The sequence below is a fragment of the Neophocaena asiaeorientalis genome, unplaced genomic scaffold (genome assembly GCF_003031525.2).
Source record: "Neophocaena asiaeorientalis asiaeorientalis breed wild unplaced genomic scaffold, Neophocaena_asiaeorientalis_V1.1 scaffold30, whole genome shotgun sequence".
Lineage (NCBI taxonomy): Eukaryota > Metazoa > Chordata > Mammalia > Artiodactyla > Phocoenidae > Neophocaena > Neophocaena asiaeorientalis.
The window spans coordinates 17726526-17735226 of NW_020174923.1; the positions used below are offsets into that span (position 1 = coordinate 17726526).

The 8701-nt window shown below is 52.4% G+C and overlaps 1 non-coding gene across 1 annotated transcript; it reads left to right on the plus strand.

Annotated features, from left to right (window-relative positions):
- The first annotated feature begins 3183 nt into the window (after positions 1 to 3183).
- TRNAQ-UUG (transfer RNA glutamine (anticodon UUG)) lies at positions 3184 to 3256 on the plus strand. Its single transcript has one exon. It is a non-coding gene; the product is annotated as a tRNA-Gln (tRNA).
- Positions 3257 to 8701: the final 5445 nt, after the last annotated feature.

The window sequence follows — 8701 nt, forward strand, 5'->3', positions numbered from 1 at the left end:
ATTAACCAGTGTAAGGGTAGAGCTGATGCTCTGGGTCCTGATTGGCTGCTCCAGGTCTATTCAAAAAGGAACAAGGAGGGGCAGATAAACTAGGAGTTTGGGATTAACATATACACACTACTATATATAAAATAGGTAACTAATAAGGACCTACTGTATAGCACAGGGAACTCTACTCAGTATTCTGTAATAACCTATCTGGGAAAAGAATCTGAAAAAGAATGGATATATGTATATGTATAACTGAATCACTTTGCTGTACACCTGAAACTAACACAACCATAAATCAACGATACCCTAATATAAAATAAAAATAAAGGGACTTCCCTGGCAGTTCAGTGGTTAAGACTCCTCGCCTCCAATGCAGGGGGCGCAGGTTCCATCCCTGGTGGGGGAGCTAAGATCCCACATGCCCTGCGGTGTGGTCAAAAATAAATTAAATTGAAATAAAATAAAAATGTGCTACTTGAAAACAAAAAGAAACAAGAAGCAATTTGGACTTTGGGGCTCCCTGCCCTCCTCCAGGTTCCTGGAGAGACAGTTATTAAGCTAAGTCTTCTGGAGCCTGGTTGGCTTCCCCCCGAGGAAGACAGAGGCTCCTGAGAGGAATAGAGGTTTCTGAGGTTTCCCTCAGGAGGTCTTCCCAGAGCTCAACCTTCCTGCTGGGAGTCGGGGTGGGCATCTCAATGTCTCCTGATAGGGACAGTTCACGAAGGAGGAGAAGCTAGGGTCAGGGGCTTTGGGACCCAGAGGCCTTGCTTTTCCCCTTCCCCATCAGCCAGGTCTTTGGGTACGTACCCTCACCTGCCAGGATCATCAGACCTCAGGGTCCAACATATGGAGGGACCCTCGGGCTGACTGGGGTTTTCTCCTAACCATGGCAAAACCTACTATTTATCAAACTTTACTACGTGCCTGCAGCTGTGCTAAGGGCTTCCTGGACAGTATCTCATTCTACCTGCACAACCTCTCTGGGAGGCTGGATGTTATGGGTGAAGAATCTGAGACTTTGAAGACATCTGGAAACTTACTCAAGGTCACACAGCTAGTAAGAGGCCAGACCCAGTTGGTTTGACTCCAAAGCCACTGGTTTAACCACAACTCCTCCCCCCAACTCCCCCCCCACCCCCGCACCACACACACACATACACAGTGGGGGACACACCCATAGGCCCAGGCCCTGAGACAGACTCTGCCATCAGCTGTCAGGCAGAGGCCCCACGCATCTGGCTCAGCAGATAGGGAGGACCAAGAAGGGATGGAGCTGCTCCCCGAGGGAGGGGCAGTCCCTCAAGTCAGGCTGGGCTCTTTTTTGGAGGAGCCACCTGACCCCTCCTCCAGCAGGGATGGAGAGAGAAGACGCTCTCTTGGGCTGAGAGGCGGGGGAGGGCCAGACTCACAGAGAGACCCACCTACCCCGGGAGGGGTGGGTCAGCCATGGAGAGAGATCCCAGGGGATGCAGTGAGAGACAAGCCAGGGACAAGACAGAGGGAGGGTGGAAGGGGATTTCCCCCACCCCTCGGGTCCACCAACAGCTGTCTTGCCACACAGAACTCACTAGTGAACACTGACATGGCAGGCACAAATACCACCGCCCCCCCAGCAAAGCGGCCCCTCCACAGCTCTGAGTATTTCAAAGGGTCAGGAAGGGAGGGAGGACAGAGGCAGCTTCCCAGTGGGTTCCACAGTCAGCCCCTGCCACACCTAGTTCTGAGCTCCCTCCTGGGTGCAGGCCTGCCCTGAAAGCAGAGGATGACACTCACAAGGGGCCCCTCAGGAAGGGGAGGAGGACCAGTGGTCATGCGTGCTGGGCAGCTAGTCAACAGAGGCAGGTGTGGCTGGACTGGAGAAGGGACAGAGCTCAATTTTAACACTTAACCAGTTCAGAGGAGAGCACGGAAGCTAGGACCAGTAGGGCAGGACCTGGGATCAAGAGCAAGTTCACAGACAGGAAGGCCAGGCCGGGAGGTGAGCAAAAATCGGGTCAGAAGGAAGAATTTGGACTTTATCCTGGGAAGCCAGGAGCAGCTGGCAGCAGGAGTGGTTAGAAGGGCAGGAGCGGGTTAGGTGGGCAGGATCAGTGGGCCCCTGGAGCACATGCAGACCCCCTACGTGCCCTACCCGCTTTGGGAAGGAAGAGGGAACTGCTTTCCATGGGTTTTCTCCGCCCGCTCAGGGCTCCCCAGGCCTGGATACCCGCTCCCACACACAGAGGCCCCCAGGGATGGGTCCTCTTCGAACACAATGCCTCTCCCTCCAGGTCCTTCAGGTGTAGAGCTCCCCAAGCAGGCCTGAGTCCAGGCCGCCTGGGCCCTAAGTGGGCAGAGCAGGGGTCTTGAGCCTCTCCCGCATAGTGGATCCAGGACAGGAATTGAGTGACTGTCCCCCACTGGCCAGCCCGCCCTCCAGGCCTGAGTCAGTCTAGTGGGCAGTGGTTTCCGGTCTGCTGCAGCCCCGCCCCAGCGCTGCTCCCTGGGCCTGGTCGGTGTGACCTTGAACTCTCACTGACCCAGAAGAGCCATTTCCTTGAGTGTTTTCCCTCCCTGACCCCATCCCAAGCTTTAGACCCTGGCTGTCTGTGAGCACACCCTGCTCCAGCTGGCTGACTATGAGCTGGGTGACCCCTGGGAAGCTACATCGCCTCTCTGTGCCCCACTTTCTTCAAGTATTGTGAGGATCAACCGAGAACAGGCTGTGAGTAAAGACAGCTTACCTTACGGAGGGTGGTCTTTGTGCCATGTGATCAAGTCTTTTTGTCTAGATGAGGAAGCGGAGGGTCAGGGGTTGCTACTTAATGGGGAAGAGATGAGGTGGAGGGGGCCTAGATTTCAGCATCCCACTGTGGGCTGAGGCTTGTTCCAAGACTATTCCTCATTTTGAAGCCCTGTGGTCTCTGGGGACTTGTGAGCCATCCTAGAGCTACTGTCTCCACCTGTGGGCTGTGTTTTCACCCCCTGAGGACAGAGGCTAGATGGTGGGATTAGTGATGGATGAGATAGTACCGGGAAAGGGTGGGAAGATGCAGGCTAGTGCAGACCAGGTTGGAAAATGGCAGGGACCTCAGGGATCAACACAGCAGGGGACAGAGATAATACTGTCAAATGTTCTACACCAGAGGATTCCCCAACGCCCCCACCCCACCGCCCCGCCTCCGGCTTTCAAGGTGCCTCCTCCTTGGGAATTCCCTGGTGGTCCAGTGGTTAAGACTCCACACTTTGAATGATGAGGGCCCAGGTTCAATCCCTGGTGGGGGAACTGAGATCCCACAAGCCGCGCAGCACAGCCCCCAAAAAAGATGCCTCCCCCCTCCTCCTTGAAGCCTTCTCTGACCACTTCATTCTCTTACTGGAGAATTCCTGGGGCCTGAGAAGCTGCAGCTTAGCCTTGGCTAACTAAGTGTTCCCTGTTACTGCATGTGATAGGGGCCCACCATTTATTCATCACCGAGTTTTTTGTAAAGAGTTTTGCCAGGACTTCCCTGGTGGCGCGCAGTGGTTAAGACTCCACGCTCCCAATGTAGGGGGCCCGCGTTCGATTCCCGATACGGGAACCAGTTGCATGCTGCAACTAAGAGCTTGCAAACCACAACTAAGGAGCCCACCTGCTGCAAATAAGACCCAACACAACCAAATAAATAAATATTTTTTTAAAAAAAGAGCTTTCCCATGTATTAGCTCATTTAATCCTCCTAATAGCCCTGGGAGGGAAGGATGAAATGTGCTTACTTCCAGGAGGAATTTATCTCATGGATTCCAGTAACATTCTCACCTAGTGAGTAACAGAAAGGTTACACAAACTTGTCCCAACCATTTCTGATGTTAATCCCATTAGAGCACGATATAAGTGAGAACTTGAGAATTTCACAGGGAAATGGCATTTACAGAATCCAGGTGATTGTGTCCTGACTTCTAACTTATCCAGGGTGGAGCTGAGAGATCAGAGAAGCCAGCGTGTGAGGTGAAAGTTGAAAGAACACTGGAGCCGCCGAGAGCAAGTTTCAAATTCTGGCCCTACTGCCTACTGTGTGACCTTAGGCGGGTTACTTAATCTCTCTGAGACCCATTTTCACCATCGGTAAAATGGGAATGAGAATACATCTCTCATACAGTTATTGTGGAGAATCATTCAATCATTCATTCAGTAAAAATTCAGAGCCTACCCTGTGCCAGGCACAGTGATGGACAAGCCTAGTAAAGAACAGGTCTTCAACGAACTACTATGTATAAAATAAATAGGCCACAAGGATATATTGTACAGCACAGAGGATATAGCCAATATTTTATGATAACTATAAATGGAGTATAATCTTTAAAAATTATGAATCAATATGTTGTACACCTGAAACTTATATCTTATTGTCAACTATACCTCAATAAAAAAAATTTTTTTAATATAAAAATAAAAAGAACTTGTCTTCATGGAGTTTATAGTCTAGTGGAGAGAGATAACAATAAACAATAAATAAAACAGGAAATTATCAGCTGTTAGGACAAAGCAGGTGATCCTGACTGAGATTACTGGGTGTCCTCTCATTTTCATTCTCTCTCTTTTTTTTTGGCGGGGGGGCTGTAAGATCTTAGTTCCCCAACCAGGGATTGAACCTGAGCCCTTGGCAGTGAAAGTGTGGAGTCCTAACCACTGGACCACCTGGGAATTCCCCTCCTTTTCTTCTTGTGTAACTCTGGACACATGGCTTCCCAGGTTCCCTTGAAGCTCAGCGTAGCCATGTGACTAAGTCCTGGCTAAAGGGATATAAGCAGAAGCCACCTCTGGGAAATGTCCTTAGAGAAAGGGGCATATCTTTCTTTACCCCTTCCTCTTTCCTACCTGCTGGAATACAGAGGTGATGGCTGAAGCTCAAGCAGCCATATTTGACCAAGAGGAGAAAGCACCCGCTGAAGATGCCACAGATAGAAGGTATGTGGGGGCTTCCCTGGTGGCGCAGTGGTTAAGAATCCGCCTGCCAACACAGGGGACACGTGTTCAAGCCCTGGTCCAGGAAGATCCCACATGCTGCAGAGCAACTAAGCCCGTGCGCCACAACTACTGAGCCGGCGTGCCTAGAAGTTGTGCTCCGCCGCAAGGGAAGCCACAGCAATGAGAAGCCCGCACACCACGATGAAGAGTAGCCCCACTCGCCGCAACTAGAGAAAGCCCGTGCGCAGCAACAGAGACCCAACTCAGCCAAAAATAAATAAATAAATTAATTAATTAAAAAAAAAAAGAAGGCATGTGGGTGGGGTCCCTGACACCATGGAGGTGTCAATAAACTTCTGTCTTGCTTAAGCCAATACGATTCGGGGTTTCTCTCATACACAGCCCACCCTGATTTTCCTGGACGTGATGGTAGAGTCGATGGGGTTATCTGTAAATGGGTGATCAAAGATGCAGGGGTAACATTTGATCTGAAAGCTGAACGGTGAGAAAGAACCAGCCAGGGGGAGATTGGGGAGGAGCACCCAGGCAGGATGGGGAGACACAGGCAGGAATGGCGCTGGGGCCTTGGCAGAGCAGAAAAAGGGGGGTGAGCAGAGGGCAGGAGTAGCCCAGAGTAGGGAATGGGTGTGGGGAAGTCATGAAGGATTTTACACAGGGGAGTAATGTCTTCTGTTTTCTGTTTCTCAAAGGTGAGTCTGAGTGCTGGGTGGCCCCTGTATTGTGAAGTCAGGAGGCCAGCTGGGAGGCTCCTGGGGTGACGGAGGAGCAGGACGGTGGGCCTGGGGAGAAACAGTAGAGAGGGAGAGAAGAGGTTGGAAAAGTGGAGGTGGAGACAATAGAATGAGCCGTGGCTGGATGTGGAGCTAGGGGAAGAGAGGAATCAAGCCAGCAATTGGACTGGGGGCACGAGGAACCAATGGGTGAAGACTGGACGAGGCCCAGAGTTTGTTCCTTTGCTTATTTGTGTTTAGGGGGAAAGGTCAGAATTAAACAAGACTGTTAACCTGTGTCACCCGTATTGCCTTTCTCAAATAGTAATTGCCTCATGCATGCTTTCAGCAGTGGGCTAGGGAACCGATTTTTGCATTGACGGCATTCACAGTCAACAAACGCGTATGAACTATCAACTATGGACAGAGCTCTGGGCCAGGTTTAAGGGACTGAACAATGGTCCCTGTTCTTGAGGTTCATGGTCTGTGGAGGAGAAAGGGCCATGGACCATCCCAGTAGAGCACAGACGGGCGATGACACAGGTGGGCTTGGGCTGAGCCGTTTCAGTCCTCCAGCGGTGGGGGAGCACGAGGGGAGGGAGGCTTCACAGAGTTGGGGATGCAAGAGCTGAACCCTGAAGCTTCATTTCAGCAGATATAGTAAGGAAGGGTGTCTCAGGACAAGGGAACAGCATGTCTAAAAACCCAGAAGCCCAGGGAGTTCCCTGGTGGCCTAGTGGTTAGGGTTCCGGGCTTTCACTGCCATGGCCCAGGTTCAATCCCTGGTCAGGGAACTGAGATCCTGCAAGCAGGACAGCGCAGCCAAAAAACAAACAAACAAACAAACAAACCAGAAGCCCAGAGAATACAGAACCTTCAGGGGAGAGCAAGTGTCAAAACTCTGAGAGAGGGACTTCCCTGGTGGTCCAGTGGTTAAGACTCCATGCTCCCAATGCAGGGGGCCCAGGTTCTATCCCTGATCAGGTAACTAGAGCCGCAACTAAAGATCCCACGAGCAGCAGCTAAGACCCTGCGGAGACAAACAAATAAATATTTTAAAAAAAAAGGGCTTCCCTGGTGGCACAGTGGTTGGGAATCTGCCTGCCAATGCAGGGGACACGGGTTCGAGCCCTGGTCCGGGAAGGTCCCACGTGCCACGGAGCAACAAAGCCTGTGCGCCACAACTACTGAGCCTGCGCTCTAGAGCCCACAAGGCACAACTGCTGAGCCCACCTGCCACAACTACTGAGGCCCGCACGCCTAGAGCCTGTGTTCTGCAACAAGAGAAGCCACTGCAACGAGAAGCCCGTGCACCACAACGAAAAGTGGCCCCTGCTCCCCGCAACTAGAGAAAGCCTGAGCACAGCGCACAGCAACGAAGACCCAACGCAGCCAAAAATAAATAAATAAATTAATTAATTAATTAAAAAAAACAACCCTTTGGGAGAGCTCTCAGCCTTGCCTTGAGGCCCCTTGAGCAGATCCTACCTACCAGGGCACCCCACCTCCCTGCCCTCCCTGGAGAGCCAGGTTGACCTCACAGCTCTCCAAGGCTGCCTTTTGACCTCCCTCCTCCCCTTCTGGAGAAACCCCTGGAACGCTCCTCCCCCTCTTCTGTGAGCACCCAGTTCTCAGGGGATCCTGCCGACTCCTGGTTTGTATCTCGGAGGGACTTATCTTTGCAAGATCTGACCTTGCTGCCCCCAGACAGGCAGAAGCCTCCTTGCTCTCGGGATACCGCCTGGGACCAGCCAAAGGTGCGAGGATGCGAGTCAACGGGTACAGGATTCCAGGAGAGGAGGGCTGGACGGGCTCATCCCTGAATGCCCTTCCAGTTCCAATCCCTCGCCCTGCTTCCCTGTTCTCCCACCCCTCCCCCCTCCCCCCGCCATAAAAAAAGGATGACTGGTCCATTCACAATGTAGATGAATTACTGTCCCAATTCCATTCACCCCAACTCTGCTCTGTCCCCAGCCCATGCCGTACCTTACACCTCTGGTGCCTCCACCTGGGAGGCCTTGCTCCCACTTCTCCTGATGGACTTTTCTGAGACTTGGCTCAGAGGACTCCCTGGAGACATCTTGACTTCCCAAATTACTCATCCCTCGGTCTCCCCATTCTTTGTTCACACCCCTTGCTGTCATCACACTCTAGTTATTATTATGTGCTGACACCTGCTATCTCCATTGGACACGAATTCCTTGAGGATGGATGCTGTGTGGCCCTGGTCACCTGAGACACAGGTGACCTTCAGTCTCCATGGTCTATGTCCCCATTCACGACTCAGTCCCTTACCTGCGTCCAGAGCAGATTATATTCTCAAACTCCTTTCCATCTGTCATCCCATTTGGTGCGTACATCGGCCCAGAAAGGAAAATCAACACCGGAGGGAGGATGTGACCAGCTCAAGATCACCTAGCGAAGGGGAGAGCCACCTGCCCCAGCAGTTCACACTGAACCTAAGTGCCCCAGCTGTGGCGCACGTGCCTTTAGTGCAAAATCCCAGTGGTTTGGGTCCCCAATCCAAGAGGGCACAGGAAGCCACATCTTCACAAGGGATACCCATGGGTCTCTCCAGACCTGGCCAGACCCTGTCCCGTCTGCCAGCCTCCTGGCTCCCTTCGATGGGTCATCCCGTGCTATCTGGACCTCCACTCACCTCAGCTGCCACTGCATACTATGCCCTGAGCTTGGGCCCAGACCCTCCCTTCCGTTCCCACAAGGGAACTGTCCAGCAAGGCTTTGCTAGGGGTCTGGGGAGAGCAGCAGAGGCTCACCCACTGGGCACCAAAGAGTAGGTATGAGACTACCAGATGGGTCTACCTTCAGTGGTCACCAGCCCACCTAACACTTCACTGTCAAGCCCATCACAAGGGGCAACTCACCATGACCCCACCCCCCTCAGCTCCCTCAGGCCAAGCGAAGGAAGGCAGCCTCTTCCCTTTCAAGGTCTACTGCCAAATCCTCACTTCTCATCGAGGACTGACCGGAGTCCCAGCCTGACTGAAAATACGAACGTCTCCTCCCTTCAGAAGAACTTCACACCCTGCCC